This window comes from Neodiprion pinetum, chromosome 6, assembly GCF_021155775.2.
Source record: "Neodiprion pinetum isolate iyNeoPine1 chromosome 6, iyNeoPine1.2, whole genome shotgun sequence".
NCBI classification, from domain to species: domain Eukaryota; kingdom Metazoa; phylum Arthropoda; class Insecta; order Hymenoptera; family Diprionidae; genus Neodiprion; species Neodiprion pinetum.
The window spans coordinates 25,529,879-25,546,643 of NC_060237.1; the positions used below are offsets into that span (position 1 = coordinate 25,529,879).

Here is a 16,765-nt window from a genome sequence, read left to right on the forward strand (position 1 = left end):
TTTGCATGGGCTATATCGTCGCATTTACCGAATTGCAAATATGTAGCTCCAATTCACTGCAGTGATCGAGGTTTCTAAAATTACAACCGAAAAACGGTGAAATCTTGTATTTCCTCAGCTCTATTGATCTTATACGATGTTTTGGCTGAATCTTCGACTTCCCGAGGTGCCAATCAATCGAAAAAACAATATATACTGATTGATTCTGGGATAAAAAATTTGTCAATCAAAACCCCTTTCGACTTCCAAAAAAAAATATGTGAATAATATTGTTATGCCTGACCGTAAGAGACGCAATACATCTTTTACAGTCATTATAATATCCGGACGAATTAGAATAACATGATAAGGTGCCATGTAGCTGTCTCATTAACGGCAAAATCTCTCGATCTATATGTAAGGACAACATGTACACCTACATGTATATAACGTTTGTACATATATACCGGCATTTACCGTCACGACTTAATAAGTTTTACTTTCATGTCACGAAATCACAGCATAGAATAATATGTATATTCCTTACTATGCTGCATATGTACGTACATTTCTCATGTAATGGGATTTTCATAACTCATTGTTCAGCCTTTGGAGACTGATGGATTATTACACACCGTCGTGTCTAATGAGTGTGAGCGTACCTCTAACTCGAAATTCGATTTTGCCAACAAAGGTTTTTCTCATACCGTACCGAAGCCACATGCAATTGAACAAACTAAAACCTAATCCGCAACTTGAGAATCTGGTAAGCTTATACTGTGAACACATCAATTCACACAGCTGTGCCTACACGATTCGTAATTGTACAAATTTTAATGCATTTCTTTTTTTTCATTAATTCGCTGCATTTTTGTCATCCCGTTATTCAATTTATACCCGAATTGAACAACCAGTCTTTACTTAATCTGGAATCAAATTGGTGAATGTGCAATGCAATTATATAGTAATATAAACCTTATTTTATTCGTTATCTACGACTGCCGTTACATTCAACTCGTAATTGCCGGTATACAACACGGCTATCAGCGTTGGTTAGTCCACTTGGTTGACAACTAAGATGCAGAGTGTAATTTAAATTGTAAAATTGAAAGTATCTGCGGTTGAAATCAGTCGGATACCAAAGAGTACTTATGGGCCTCTTTAGCTCAGTGGTAGAGCACTGGTCTCGTAAACCAGGGGTCGTGAGTTCAAACCTCACAGGAGGCAAACAATTTTTTTTTTTTATTAATCATACGAAATACTAGTCGTTGTTTCCTTTCATTCATTCTCTGAATTGAAAAATTTGATACTTGCTAAACCGATCTAGCATTATTGATGACATCCGAAAATCCGTTTCAGAATTGCGTTAATTTGCTCCCACAGCATGAATTCATTCATTCATAGTTCTGGAATAAGTTGAACCATAAAGACTTGAAATCTGTCAGAATAGTATTCACGTATTTTATCATCTCTCTTCCCCACTGTTTAAAATCACTTATTGAAAAACTGAATAATGTAAAATTACTTCGAACCGTAATACTTGCTACAAATGATCCTTCATTTGACGAAATTACATACCGACCGGAGAAAATGATGACAAACAGAAAAAAATAAAAAAAAATACCGCAATGGTAATTAAGAGGTGATTCGCTCCGAATTTTCAAGTCAGGCGCTTTTGTTAGCAATATTTCAAAGCGGGGATGATATACGTGGGGTAATTGAATAGTTCATATGATAGTTGTGATAAAATGTTTGAAATGTAGAAGTTTAAGAGGATACATTTCGCACACAGCGGATCCTTCGAGTTGCGTTAAATATAGCATCATCTAAGCAAACTTAGTTCATAGAGGAAATTATTTTGTAAAATAATTGTGCGACAGGCAAGTAGAATAACTGGTTCTTGGAGTAAGAACGACAATTTTCCATTCAATTAGGACACACAGATGGTGCCCATATTGAGATATAGAACGTTGTACGTACGTTATATGTTGTACCCTACCTTATGCCTACCTAACTACGGCATCGGTGAGAGGCGGTTTTACAACGTGCAAAAACTCGACTTTCAGAATGCAACTATAATGCACAGTGCGTAACGTACCTATAGCAATTTCGTTTGTATAATATTTTCCACCATTACGGAACCATGCAGACGTTTTGGGATGCTTCAAGATCAATGTAATTCGCATTTACAAACCGTTTGGATTTATCGTATATAATATACAACTAATCGGCGTGCGATCTGCAAAACGATAAAAAATCGTCACGTTCAATCGTAGCCCATTGTTATACGCATTTCTGTGGACGTACGATTTATATATATCGTTGATAATAATTAATATATTCAATTTCGTAAACAGCGGGCGTACGCATAGCAGAGGGGCGTAAGGGTATCTATAATATATTTATGTAGGTATGTACCTACAGTATACTTATATACGTTTGTTGCACGTGTGCAGAATGAAAGATTGAGAATACGTCGATAAATTCAGTGCGGGAATTGCTCATCGCGAATATGGAATGTATGTGTGCGTGTGTGTGTGTGTAGGTATTCGTACACGTACGTCTGTGTATACACAGGCCGTGAAGTTGGTCAATTAAGAGGATCCACGTAAAATGACAAGATTTGAAATTCATGTAGCGTTTCGGTGCCTCTGCAAATGCGTTGCACGTACCGGACCAGTCGGTATTCAAGAGTTACGCGAATACGGGGTATAGGTAGTACAGTTTCCGTAAAATGTCTGTCAAGTGGGTAGCCTTTTTCCTCCCTGAAACGCCCCCCCCCCCCCCCCCCCCCCCCTCCCCGCCACCCTTGTTTTCCATTCTCTTTATCTCACTCTTTTTCTCCATCCCTCCCAGCGAGTTTTCCGCACGCTTTCTGCAACCGGCCCGAAGAAGTCTCATGAATTTTAACTTTTTTCCCCATATTACACGTGCAAAGTGCTTTCCAAAGTCACACACACGCGCGCACGCGCTTGAGCATGCATAGAGAGAGTGAGAGACATACAGACTCGGTTCAACGCGTTATTCCAGATAACACGGACACGTATAATACATGTATAATACATCCTCGAACGTATCCCGCGATTTGCGATTCCTCGAACAATGCAAAAGCGAGGAGCGGAATAATAATATGGGAGTCGAACGAAACGCGGTATAACGAAGAGGACGAAAATTGGACTTGTCGCGTCGTTCGTTCTATTCTTGAAATGTGTTTCGCCAATTTTTGGATCACTCGGTTCGTCGTCGCATTTTGGAGGATTCGACGTGTAGGGTGGACGACTGGATTCCTGAATAGTTATACGTACAGCCTATAATCCTATAGAGCGGAGTGTTAGCATCGTGGCACTCGTAACGTGACGAGCATTTCAGCCAAACAATATGACGTTGAATTCACGGCACAAACCAGCGTCTAGTATTCGTGGCGTGTTCGGGACTTTGGCGGGAAGCAGGGGGGTATGGGGTATGGGGTAAGGGGTAAGAGGTATGGGGGACGACACCCTCGCTCGGAACTACGGGGAAACGTGCAGCGCATAAGATCTTTCCTCGGCCATAAGAATCGCCATTCGCCACCGTCGCGCGGGTATATCCGAGAGAAGAGGAGACCTCTTCTGAAATTGACGGTCACGTACCCGAAATATAACACCCTCTGCAAACAAGCGCAAAGAAGGTGGTGGACAATTGTTCTCATTTACGTATATGTCACACCGTGCAGTATCAGCTTGTGCGATTTAAGCTGCAATCGCGTATGTTATAAATTAACACGGCTCACGATTATGACGGGTAGAGAAAATAGAGGAGATAAAAATATTGTCGTTCAATTAGCGTTCGATGAAACGATTATTGTAATCATTAATTACAAGTGATATAATCTCTGCCCTTTTACGGCGTAAAAGGCGCACCTTCGATCTCGTGTAGAACGGCTTGCTGAAAAAGGTGTGAAATCGCAAACGATGCCTTATTTATCTTGGGCGCGGAATGAGAATAAAAAAAAAAAAAAATTAAAAAAAAATAGATGTATTGTCAATCTAACAACAATTGAATTAATTATGGCGACGAAAAGGTTTTGGAAAGTCTAAATAAATAAGATGATTTCCATTCTCTGCAGTGCTCTATATAGGTATGTAATTCAAAGGACGAAAATAATCAAGGAATTTATAGATTACTCGTGATAATCGATCGCGCGCATGATTGTCACAGTGGGACCCACTTGTAAAGCTGGTTAATTGAGTTATGACCTACTTGACTTTCGATCAAATGATTCTCAGCGATTACTGGTGATAATCTGATGTTATGTGCGCTTTAATTACGCATAGATGAATGAATTAATGAATGAATGCACGTGCGAAATTTTGCAAATGCAACGGTGTAAGAAGAAAAATGTTGTACATACGATGAAAACAAAACACTGAACGAATATAATGACGCACGCGATGCCATTTAAAACCAACTCATACTAATTATGTATATTGCAAATACGATGTATATTATTTGAAGGAAAATGAGAAGTTCAACGGAGTAAAAAAAAAGAAAGAAAAACAGAAGATACATTTCGTTCTTTTTTTAAATGCACAATACAGAGGATCGAGTTTGCGGCCATGATTTACGTCATTCCTGAAATAGATGTTATACCAACGCTTCGGCTCACGATTAGTATATCACCAGCAAAGTATCGTATATACAAGGGACTGTCCCTCGTGTATTTTCACTTATATTCCCGGTGTTATCGCCTTGCGCGCTCGCGATAAAGTCTTATCATCTCGATAACGAAATTATCAGCTTCCATGCGAACGGAGCATGATTTTTTCAAACCTCAACCGATAACGCGTGTACTCCAGCGGTCTCTTCATATGTGCGCATGCATACTTTTTCATACCGCTTATAAAATGTGAAAATTATCTTCATATATACGTATATATACGTATCCACGTGACCGCATGATATATAAATCGTAACTGCAAATGGTGACAATCTGTTTACTAGGTATATTATTATGTGGTTACACATATCTATATCAACACGTATTTCGCTGATATAGGGTGAACGTTATAGGCAAAGAAATTTACAGTATGTGTATACGTAAATACACGCTGGACGTCTTCGGAAAGCCCTTCAACGGTATACTTGAATCAAGTGTGGCAAAACGCTCGTTTTTTTTCTTATTATATGTGCCTGTGTAGCAAAATTTTTAACGAGGAGTCAACGGGTCGCGTATATCATATCTTGAACATTGACTTCGGTATAATCAATTCATTGAATTCAGTGCTGCGAAAAAATACTGAATATATCTGAAAGAAGATAAAACAGCGTTGAACAACACGTTCAAATTCCGAGGCCGGAAACAGCTGTGATTTTGTAAAACGGAAGGAAGATAGAAAATAAAAATAAAAATAAAAATAAACTAATCTTCCGTTAGGAAGTAATTACGGCAGGTAGGTCGGATGATAATCTCCGATCACGAATAATGATCTTGAGGTGGCAGCTGCAGCTCTTTGTTCGGAAACAAGTTTATACTGTGTGCAAGCACGTGTAAAAACAAAAAAATATATATATATATAAAAAATTAACGATGCATCATTTTCGCGTGAAAATTACTGGTTTCTTCGTGAATCAAACACAAGTATCAAGGATGTGCGTATATTCGAATATACCGATACGACAATTACATTTCGGAAATGAAAGGCCCACAACTCAACAACCACGCAACTCCGTATATTATACGTGCAATTATAACGCGCACATTATACATGTATTTCTTTATCGCCAGATTTTCGAATTTACCCACTCCGCGGAGTTAATTGTAGCGGTTACATACGCAAACAATAAACATTATGATATGCAAAAAATAAAGATGAACTCCTCTGCGGTTCATGAGAATTAAAACTAGTTGTAGCCTAATGAGAATTGTGAAAACAAATCAGAGTATAAAAAAACGAAACAAAAAAAAAAACACCTTGTATATATATTCTAACGTGATTATAAACGTTTATAAATTTTCGTCCACTGTATACAGGCATGTATACATGGGCACACATAATATGTACCTACCTACCAAAGTCAAACTTATGACGCGTTCGTATCACGTTTAATATGTCGTATCGCTTCCAGGCACGCGAGTAAGCGACCCCCAGCGAATGTATAATGCGAAGCTGTATACGGCCTATGTATACATGATACATAACCAATACCATATGCATACAATGATGAAAAAATGTGCTTTTGTTTTCAACATTTTATTCATGCAAATATACATACATAGGTATGTGCATACGTACGCCTACATACCTATATATATGTATATATATAAATATATGTATATATGTATAAATGTATAAGGTGTACTGTATAACGTATAGCACAGTGAAGAATTCGAAACGATAGAGTCATCGGTATACACGATATGTCTCGTGGATACGGTGTGCCGCGTACGTGATCGCTTGCAGCCGGCGCAGCAGCACGTTGTACGTACGTACGTACAGTACGTAACCTACACCTAACGGACGAACCTCAACCTCACATACCAAGGTACACGTGCGTGCCCGTGTATGTCATCTACGCATACGCAGCAGGCACGGGGCGATGGATATTGTACGCAGTGCACCGGAGTCCGCAATTGCGCTGCGCCGCTAGCACGTAGGAATCCGCACGACGGAGCCGCAGGCCGAAGGGCATCGCCGGATCCTTGGCGAGGCACCGGATTGAATGAGAGCGCTGTTTTCTCGCCCCTGATTGGCCGATGCTTCGTTCGCCATGTGCGCTCCGGGACGCGACGCAACTCGACTCACAGCGACACCGAGAAATCGCGTGTGGGGGTCTCGGGATCGAGCGCTCGCTGCATGTGACGTCACCGCCGAACCACCTACGATATACGAGATCCACCCCCCCTCCCTCCATCACGTGTCCCCTGCCTGCGCCGTGGACGCAGCGGTATCGGTTGACCCGGGCCGAATACCTGGAACCGTTGCGAACGCGTGTACGTTAACAGGCAATTTCGACAATCGAGAATCGATTGAGGAATGGTAAAGGCCGCAGGGCGCGATCGAGTACGCGAAAAAATTTAACCAGAAAAAGACGAATGACGGTGTGGGGAGGGGGAGGTATACATGGAATACGGTATCCTATGCATATTAGGTGTCTGTATGAATGCGACGTGCACCGCGAAGTGCGTTGCGAGTATTAAGTTCTTCGATACGCGGATACGATACGATACGATACGATAGGGTTATGTACTCCGTCATCGGACAGTAGTAACCTACATTTTACGATAGACCGTTTATAACGCTTTCTTGAGTGGACTAGAGCCGCCCATCTGTTCAACACCTGACTGAAATTCACCTGCGCCGTAGTGCAGGTAGGACTGACTGACGCCGCGTCAGGTGCAGCCGGCTATAACGAGCCGCCATTGCCGTCGTAGGAAACAAAGAAAAGTGAAATTTCAAATTCCGCGCTAGTTCCCGACCGGGATACCCTCTGCGTTCCTTCATTCCAATACGTGCCGTATGACGTTAATTAATCCCGTCAATCCATATTCGGCGATAAGCCGCAAAAGTTCGTATTATATGTACACACAAGGTATTTACGTGTAATTATCCAGCTATACGATCTTTAATTTTATTGAAAACTCTTTACCCCGTTAGAGAATGGATGTGTGTATCTGCACACTTTCTACCTGCACTCGTTTGTTTTAAAATTTTTATTCCTTTCTTTACCAATCAACTTGGAAAGTTTCTACCGGTTAAAATAAACTTGATAGTATTTCTTCGTACCTTTCTCGTCACAAGTTTCTTTCATACGTATTGTACGTACGTACATTCTTCCACCTATGTGAACAACAATGTTATGTACCTATTGCTATCCGTATAACAATGCGACGATTATTTGCAATTTAAAACACGATCCTGACTCGAACCTATATCGAGTCGATCGAGTCACGAGACGTCGTCGTCTACATAGAAATCCGAAAATATTTGAACAACCTCCGCAGTTGCATAAGTTATACGATATACGTAAATACATACGTAATACGTATTTATGAGCAGAGTCATTACACGTACTCGTATTTATGTGTGCGTCTCTTATACGCAAAATGCACAGTGCGGACTGAAAGTTTTGTAACATAACGTATACGTGTTTCACAAACCGAGCGCGTCGTCTTATCTACATTCAAGAATTATACGTAAGTATACATATATAATACTAGCAGCCCATCCCGGCTTCGCACGGGCATATAATAATATAATAAAAGAAAATACACAATGTTTACAATGAGTTTCTAAAAAAATAACATTTATATTATTACATAATATTATTATATGCCCGTGCTAAGCCGGGATGGGCTGCTAGTTTTTAATAAAAGGACGCTTATTGTGACGTAACTATAAAAGATAGAGACATGCTGTCGCGACATTTTTTATAGATAGTGATGTGTCCTGAAAAATTGTAATACATCATTTTGTTCTATCATTAATAGTTTTCGCAGCGCACGCGATTGAAGGAAGTTTTTTGTTTATTTTTTTACAACTTGGGTTAGATTATTCAAGTTTTGGTAAGCATCTCTAATTTTTTTGAAAATGAAACATAGCCTATGCCACTCGGGAATAGTGTAGCTTGCCAACGGTGAAAGAATTTTATAAATCGGTCCAGTAGTTTCGGAGCCTATTCATTTCAAACAAACAAACAAACAAACAAAAAATCAAATCTTTCCTCTTTATAATATTAGTATAGAAGTATAGATATAGACATACGTGTATGTATGGTACATATAACGTGCGGCGAGAGTCCGACTCCTTCGTTACAAGCCTCGAAGTCGTAATCAACGTTTTTGTACATGATTATAATGTTGCTCTTGTTACCCCCCTCCCCCTTCCCTACCCACCCTCCCCCCATCCACGGATGTTTGCGAATAACTGATATCGCAATCTTCTGCGAAGCAATGATTCAACGTCAACAAACTTTTTTTTAAGAACCGAGTTAAAAACAAACACATAATTAGCTGCGGGTCGCGTGCTTTCCTGCAAAATCTGATGAGTACAAGGTAATATTTCATATATGTATACATGTGTGTAATTCATGCATATACGTGCTATTGCAATAAAAAAGCAACGAGTACGAAAATGCAATAGATGCTCTTTCAAATACCAACCTTGCATCTTTCGCGCTAAAACAGTTCTGTTTCTCTCTCTCTCTCTCATTTATTGTGTCAGCGTTGGAAAGTGGAAACTACGCTTATCTCTACACGGAGATATATGTATGTACCTGCAATAGCTGATACAGCAAACTTCGATTTCCCACGCGTGTCTACCTCTGCAGCATATCTTCGTATGTAGGTATTTTTTGCCGTCTCCGTATGTACGTGCTGACAAGTAGGGACTGTCACCAGACGGAGCTAAAACTCCCCGACACGTGACCACCAGTCTTGTCATTTACGTCACTGGATGGAGGACACCTGATATTACCAACTACGTATATCATACATGGCACGTACGCATTACGAGCGGTCGGCGTTGCGCTCCACAATGCACTCTAAACCCTGCAATCTACGGCTCTATACTCTGTACCTTGCTCCATACATTCGTAGGAAACCTTGTCGCTGACAAGTTGAAGTGTAACTGTAATACTACAACTGTCTACGTCACGACACGCTCGCCCGATACTTGTGCTGACTAACAGATGTATACCTACACATATTAGTTGTATATATATATATGTATGTACATGTATGGTTGTGTACAGGTATCCAGATTTACATGTACACCCAACTCGTGGCCCTAACGTAAGCATAAAACGTTCGAAATATCCAAAGAAGTAACGGAGAAAGAAGCTAGCGTTCAACGTCGATTGGTTTGTCGCGATGAAAACTGAAGGGACAAATTTCACCGACAACAATCCTCGATGAAAACACGAGAGACGCTTTTTCCTGCACATATAATAATACAACTGCACATTATAAATATTACGAGAAGAATTCTTTACCGAGACAGATTTTTTTCTTTTTTTTTTTTGTACTATGTATACTCTATTTCATTTTTTTCTTCTTCAACATATACATTTCTGCCCAAACTCCTGAAGGACAAGCGGATAAAGTCGCGGACAGAAGAACGAATGAATTAATCTTATACCCTCGAACGGAAACGAAAGACATAACCGTAACGATGTATACCGAAGAAAAAAGATAAGACAAAGAATGGGCTCCACGGAATTGGTTTCGTAGCTCTGCACGGGAGAAATACCGCAACGGTTTCTCGAACACTGAAGGAAATGCATAACATAACGCAACGTAATAAGGGGGGAAAAAAGCAAGAAAGTAAAGAAGAAAGAAATAAAAATATTCGAGAGGGAGAAATAGGGAAAGACGAGAAAAAAAGAGCGAAAAATAACCACATATCTTTGTGGTATTAAATGTTGCACCGATAAAATAAATTGATAAAATACGATGACGCGTTGTCGAGTCATTAAAAAAAAACGACCAAAGGCAACAGCATTGCATGCATTGCTCGTCACACACGGACGATAATACAATGGATGCATATACACAGGCACACGTAAATGAAAGCTGGCCGGTATCGTGGGTGGAGCTAGTTAACCAAAGGGCAACCAGGATCAGGAACAGGGATTACATTCGTGCTGCACGCGACGCACGTCGACGTCGGTTTTCGCGGTGCACACGCAACGTTGCGTTGGAGCGTTTCGCTCCGTCCTACATATATAGTTGCGTGTATACATATTGTAGGTGAACAATGAACATGCATGTATCAACCGTGCATGCGCAACGGCCTGCTTTCGTGCCGCGTACATCGTGCGTGTAGGTATAGGTGGGTATACGGAGTGCGTGCACGCATGCATACCTCTCTGCGTCTCTCCCTGCTTCGTCACGCGATTCCACAATTATCCCACAGTGCAATATGCACTTGGACGTCGGTGTCGTGTCGCTGGCGCATGAAATTTGAAAACTTCTAGAGAAATAACAGATAAAAAGATAAAAATGAAAAAAAGAAGTAAATAACAACAGAAAATCAAAATAATAAAAACGTAAATCCTTCCGACTGCAAAATCACCTGACAAGCACGTTTCCGCCGGTATTTTGCATATCAAGTCACGAACGCTTACACATATATTAGAAAAAAACTCTTATTGTATTCAAGTTACCATCAAGATTTTCGTGTACCTACTTGTTTACACGTTAATAATTTCCTTAATAATGTAGATGACGTATACGCAGTTTCTGCAACGCAATAGAAAATAAAAAACTAAAATAAATTAAAAAATAGCACAACATATTTACATCCGTATACTTACATTGCATCACTGTGTATAAGCGAGGCGGTAGAGGAAAATCGTCCATCTGCAATTTTAACGCGGCAAACGAAGTGGGACGAGGCGACGTCCATCGTCGAAGCAAAAAACAATTAACCATCGCATCGCTTGGGCCACCTGCCCGAACGGAGAGCACAGAACGCTACGCACTACGTATAACGTTGTAGGTATGTACAACCAGCAGCCATCCCAAAGCCCCGTACCGTCTGGACGATCACGTGACCATACTCCAGAGAGCCAGGCAGCCATCCAGCCATCCAGCCACCCAGCCAGCCAGGCAGCACAAACCGCAGCAACGGCGAGCACTCGAGCAGGGTCACTTGGCCAGTAAACCTGCCGACCGACGGACCGTCAGCTATGGCGAAATAAATAATATAAGAAAAACTTTCTGACCCGTACCTGATCCTTTGAAAGAAAGAGAAATAAGAAAAATTTGCCGCAAGGTTTCCCTGGGAACGATGTATAGATATAGTCGGCGGCTGGATAATCTTACTGCGGGACTGTGAGGCTTATTTCTTGTCCATACGTGGAAGTGCAGCCTTGTCCTTGGTATCGAATTACCATACCCCACGGTGTACCCTGTCCACCGATCAGAAATCACATTATGCACGTACCGTAGTAACAATAAGTTGTAGTTTATAACAGATATTGGCACGACATGTAGTGTGATATTCATTAAATTCACGTATGAATATAAATACCACGGTACACGGTACCACGGCCTTTTACAGAATGTTGAATGCAATAACATACTCATCCTACTACGTACTCGATAAACGGTAATACGTTGCATATACGCACAGCTTTCGGTCTCATATTACAGTATCGATTCTGAGCGTACATACATCGATGGGTATACACGTATCAACATGAGGAATTTATCAAAAAACCTATACATATACGTATACATACGTCAGCATCAGTTACCTCCGGCAATGTAGATGATCCTGTAGTACAATCACGAGCATCTATTTTGGTTGAGAGAAGGGAGGGAAGGAAAAGAAATTAAAAGATAAGAAGAAGAAGAAGGAGAAGAAGAAGACGTTGAAAAAAAAAGAGGGAAGCAAAATAAAATTTTAATGCGCAGTGCACTGTTGAACGCGTGGTATTGACCGAGGCAGAAACTGTAGAGCGGCGGCGTGATGTGTTTCGTACTGGTGTTGACGGTGTTCTCCCTATACCGCATTCTAACAGTCTGTCCTCTCTTGCCGCGTGACGTCACGAGCGTGTACGACAGCACGCGGGACGTCGCGACGACTGCAGACCGCGACCTGTTTACAAACAAGCACAAACTTAAGCGATGATTATGACATCACGTGTCATACAACATGCACGTATTTATTATACATGTATGTTACATTTTGCAGCATTCTTAAATCATTGATACCTGTTTCTCTAGCCAATTTTGTCCCTGACTTTTTCAATTCTTCTCCTTTGGGTCAAGATAAATTAGCGATTAGAAGGGGAGTGAGCAGCATGGAACTTGAAGGACCAAAAAACGGGGAAAAATCAACAACAACCCACAGAATTCTAATAGCGTAAGCGTACACATATTTGAACGTCTCCTCAACGGTTCAATAGGCGAGGCTTAGGATTAGCTCGGAATAAAAACGAATGAGAAAAAAGAAATAAAAAATACATTCGTTGGATATTTTTACGGAGGCAGACATGTATCGGACGTGCGCATTATAGGTGTAGGTATAGGTGTCGCGTCGAGGGAGAAACTAAAATAGAAAAGATTAATTTTATAATCTCAATCTGCCGTATCTCCTTATACTATACTTTGCGGTAGACGTTGTATCGTGTCAAACAATTTACGTAACGCACGAGGACCGTTCGGATTTAAATCGAAAAATAATTTTCTTCCGTGCGACGCAATTTTTTTATTTTTTATTTTTTATATCGCTCCCGCCTCTCACAACCCCTCTGACGTCACGCCATTGACTCAGCCCAGAAAACCAAACAGAAACTATTTCCGACCAAAGTAAACGAACTAACGGAGGCGTACGTTCTTCGCTCTAGACTTTACCCAGTCTTGGGGAGATACAAAAGATCATTTATTCAACTCGCGGTAATATTCGAAAAAAGGCTGCCTGTACAGCGTCGGTACGGCATAAAGTACATACACGTAATATAACGGGGCATCGTATATCGGTTGTGCAGGTATACGGTGAATTTTCACTCGCGACAAGAAATGCTCGTACATGTATATGTAGAAAGGAAATCGAGCAGCGCATTTTACCATCACTGCTCGAATGGATGGAAGCAATGCATAAACAAAAAAAAAACATTTAATACAAAGTGAATTTATATGGTACATTTCATTGTTTTTATTTCGTTAGGAGATCTTTTTTCCAATTCATTTCGCGAACGTGTCCCGATGCGTAACGATTTCGCAAAAACGAAATACGGATCAAGGACAATTTGATTCAAGGTCCTGTTTACTGCAGAGACAGCGATGCATTGCGTCCCCATTGACAAAAATCGCACCTACAGAATGACAAAACTATTCATTCGCGTCGAATGAACAATGGCGAGAATAATTGTCAGAGAATTACGCGGCCTGCAGTGCTGCTCCGACAGAAGAAAAGGTGCTCGAACTCAACAGAAATAACCTAACGCAACCTCGGGTCAATATCGCAACGGACCCTTAAAGACTACAGTCTACGTTTTCGAATACGGTAGTACAGCGGCACGAACGGCATCGCTTTTTTTCACGAAAGGTTAGTAGAGAAACCGGATTGATTTTCTCCGGCTAGCCGGCGCTGCTGTGACGTGACAAAATGGCTGAACATGCCTCGAGCTATTGTATACCGGTCCAAGTATTGATTAAATAAAACGTGTTTCTTTTTTTTTCAAAAACACTCTGAAAAAAAATTTACTCCCGGTCATGTGTAGGGAGAAAAATTAATGATGTACGCTGGAATGATTTACCCGCAAAGACTCGGGAATTAGATTATTTTAGGCAGTTTGTTCCAAGGGAATTGCCCCGGATCTAACAGAAATACATAGACTCGGTATGCGGCTGGGGGGCGGGGGGCTACTTGGCAACAGCGCGAACATGGTTGCCAGACGTCGGGAGGTGACGTCACACAGCCACAACTCGAGGCACGTACTCGGGAGCAGCTAAGCGTGACTTACATTGGGAGAAACATTAAAATGTCACGATCTGCTTGAAATGGTATTTATTTCCACCGTGGAGTTAAAAGAAGAATCCATAACAATACGAAAATGATATGTTGTACGGTAAACTTGGTAGATGTGTTATTTGACAGGAATACTCGGAGTCGTACTCGTTGATATAATATTTAAAAAAAAATTTTTTTTTATCTGAACGCTGGGTTATGAAAGAAGATCATTATCTGAATAGCTGCACATTCGTACCGGTAGCTGCAGAGATAAGATATACATTATACGTATAAAATTTGATCTAAATTATACGTACAGATACGTATATACTTGTACGTTTATCTGGCGGTACGTGTTACATCATTTGTAATTATTTTGCATTCAACGTCTTCTCCTCTCTCCTCTCTCCCCTTCCCCCTTCCCCCTTCCCACCGTTTCGGAGAAAAAACAAGCGACTAAAATTGAAAATAAAAAAAAAAAAGAATAAAAGTTAAACGGCAAACATTTGCAGAAACAGGTTTTCATTCACATCAGGACCAACCTGCGTGTGGAATCTTTTGATCACGTGGATACAAAATTATACGTATATATGTCAAAGATTTCAAGGTCATTCAATTCCAGACCTCGTTGTATGGCAAATAAAATAATATATATAACACCCGTACGATATGTATAATATATGTATATGTATACATACCATATACGTATGCGCGCATTCGTATCGCGTGTGTAAATGTATAAATGAAATTAAATACTATCTGTAATAGGCGTTCTGGTATATATACATGCATGTATGTGTGTATATGCACAGGTGTCACTAGTATGTCATCTATATATCAACATGAAAGTTCGTAAAATACATAACAGATATCTACTGACGTGGGTTTACTTTGGTCCTCGTACGATATCGTCGCCATTCGTTTTGGCAGTCACGCGCGAGATAAGGTCGGAAGAGATTCGTCAGAAAAAAACGCACGTGATTAGCGATGCGCGCTGCAAAAACAATGCTGTCGCTTATTCATAGTTTAGATTTGTTAATACGTGTGGCTGTGCGTTTCGTTTGCTTTCGAGTAAAAGTGAAAAAGAACGCAATATATATGTATACATACAGCGCAGGCCCGTGCGTGCATCGCAATCATGTATGTATATATATATTACGTTATTCATGTTTGCATGAAAATTGCACAATATATGTGTATATATATATATGCGGTGAAAACCTTACGACACTTGATAAGTACGGAACGAATCACGTTACAAGCTCGTGCGGACCACGGACAGTTCGAACGTCGAATGATGTCAGAGTGATGTCATCAAAGACGCTAAGATGGCGGATACGGTATACTGAAATGCGTGACGCTGTATTTTGTACTAGTTGCAAAAAACCTAGGCTCGTGTATGCATGCTTGAAAATCTATTCAAAAATATTTGATCTACAAGCCTGTATTTAAATATCTGCTGCAGGTCGACGATTGTAAGATCCGTTTCACGCAACGCGTAAAATAAATCGTTATCGCATGACGATATACATGCGATTGAAATTGATACAGTATTATATCTATGGTTGTTGTGTGCAAATGATATCGCGCGGACTTGAGTCTTTAACGGTGACGGCACAGGTCCGTTCAAATTACCATAATAGGCTATGCTGGTGGACTAGTAGTCGCATGTATTATAATTTGCAGGAAATTGGATTAACGCCCGAGACAAGGAGCCCCTCGTGACATTCGACGCCTCTCACGATGAAATCGTATAAAAAGTCTAAAAGCCGGTCAACGACATCAGACTAGTCGGGTAAATAAGTTGCATAACTGGCCCGAGTGTTCCGCTTGCATTCAATTCGATATTGTATTAACAAGAGCGGCGCAGCGAAAGTCAGGGGACCGTGTGCACTGTGTATACGTTACTATCGGACCCGTTATCACCGGCCTCTTATCGCGCTCCGAGAAAAAGCGATAAAATTATTATATATGCAGCTCGCTCGCTGTACTTTTGTAGCCACGGGCAGCACGTTACCGAGGAGTTCTCTCTTTTCTTCTGTTCTTCACTGCGTTTACAATCACGGAACAGGAAAAAGATGGCACGATCAAAATGTACATAGTTACAACTAAAATACGCGAATGCAATTTAAAAGTGAAAACTTACAAGCGACCCTGAGTTTACGTCATCAGTTTAGCTGTAATAACAGGTAGAACATCAACGGGGATTAGCGTTCACCGTTGTAAAATTTATGTCATTTCTGAAATCGTCTAACTGTTTTTTATGAGTCATTTAAATTGTGTACCATGGCTTATACATAAAATATGTATTTGTAATATATACAGTCATTTCGGGTACGAGTTAATTG

General features: G+C 40.6%; 1 protein-coding gene and 1 non-coding gene across 2 annotated transcripts in view; both read left to right on the forward strand.

The window, feature by feature from the left end:
• LOC124221818 (extracellular matrix-binding protein ebh) overlaps positions 1-16,765 on the forward strand; it is a 48,733-nt gene that overhangs the window by 9,127 nt on the left and 22,841 nt on the right. The gene's annotated exons all lie outside the window — the stretch shown is intronic.
• Positions 1,135-1,206, forward strand: TRNAT-CGU (transfer RNA threonine (anticodon CGU)). Its single transcript has one exon. It is a non-coding gene; the product is annotated as a tRNA-Thr (tRNA).